The sequence below is a fragment of the Citrus clementina genome, unplaced genomic scaffold (assembly GCF_000493195.1).
Source record: "Citrus clementina cultivar Clemenules unplaced genomic scaffold, Citrus_clementina_v1.0 scaffold_6, whole genome shotgun sequence".
Lineage (NCBI taxonomy): Eukaryota > Viridiplantae > Streptophyta > Magnoliopsida > Sapindales > Rutaceae > Citrus > Citrus x clementina.
In genome coordinates, this window is record NW_006262139.1 from 11425665 (window position 1) to 11426912 (window position 1248).

A 1248-nucleotide genomic window follows, 5' to 3' on the forward strand; every position below is an offset into this window, starting at 1 on the left:
TACCCATGATGTGGACACTTCAAGAGTAGCCCATTGAATCGCTCCCATGTCTCGAAAAATTGCTCGTCCTCTCTCTGTGTAAACTCTGAAATTTCCCTGCGAATAGCATTGGTTTTATGCACTGGGAAATATTTATTCAAAAATTTAGTTACCATTTGTTCCCATGATGAAATGTTATTGGCAGGCAATGTATTAAGCCATGAACGAGTTCTATCCTTTAAAGAAAATGGGAATAATCTAAGTTTAACATCATCGTCTGAAAAATTCTCGTATTTAAACGTTTGACAAATAGCATGAAAATCATTCAGATGATTATATGGGTCCTCATTTTCTAGGCCATAAAATGTGGGGAGACAATTTAGCACACTGGGTTTTAGTTCAAAGCTCCTAGCAGCTACATTTGGGTATCTTATGCATGATGTGCTCAAATTAGCTAAAGGACTGAAGTAGTCCTTAAATGGCCTCTCCTGTGGTTGCAAATCCATTTTATTTTTAATTTGTTTGTGTGTGCGAAGTGTTTTTTCTAGTTCAAGGTCTATAGGTTCAAGATTAGGTAATAATGACCTACGACCATGCATACAAAACAAATAAAATGAAAATAAAGATGGGAACAAAACAAATAAAAATAAATAAGAGGGAGAAATTGCGATACTAACCTTATTGCGCTATTAAAACCTTTCTATAAAAATACACAAAAATAAATACGTGAAATAAATTAACTAAAAATAAATTAATAAGATAAAAAAAATTACAAAGAAAAATAAATTGAAAATTAAATTACAGAATTTTAAAGAAGAGAAAAAGAAAAGAAATACTAACCTTTAAATGTAGATTCACTTTTTTTTCTTTTTTTTAATTAAAAAAAATACAAGAAAACAAATAAAAGAAATTATTCACAAAAATTAATTCTATGAATTAAAATTACTTACCTCCCCGGCAACGGCGCCAAAAACTTGTTGTGCAAATTTTAATGTACTCGCAAGCGCACGAATCTATTGTAGTATAGATCTATGGTGATGAGTGTCGATCCCACGAAGAGGTAGATTTTAATTGTGTAGAATTAATTTTGTAAATGGGTGATTGGATTTATGGTGGAAATGATTTGGAATATGCTAAAACTTAAATTAAAATGGCGAGGATAAATTCTAAAATTGGTATTGAAATGACGAGAATAAATTCTAAAATTGGTATTGAAATGGCGAGAATAAATTGACGAGAATTATATTGAAATGACGTACTTGGGCATCT

General features: G+C 30.8%; 1 non-coding gene across 1 annotated transcript; it reads left to right on the top strand.

The window, feature by feature from the left end:
* On the top strand, positions 1-104 carry LOC112097485. The gene has a single exon (XR_002905017.1). It is a non-coding gene; the product is annotated as a small nucleolar RNA R71 (small nucleolar RNA).
* The last annotated feature ends 1144 nt before the right edge of the window (positions 105-1248 follow it).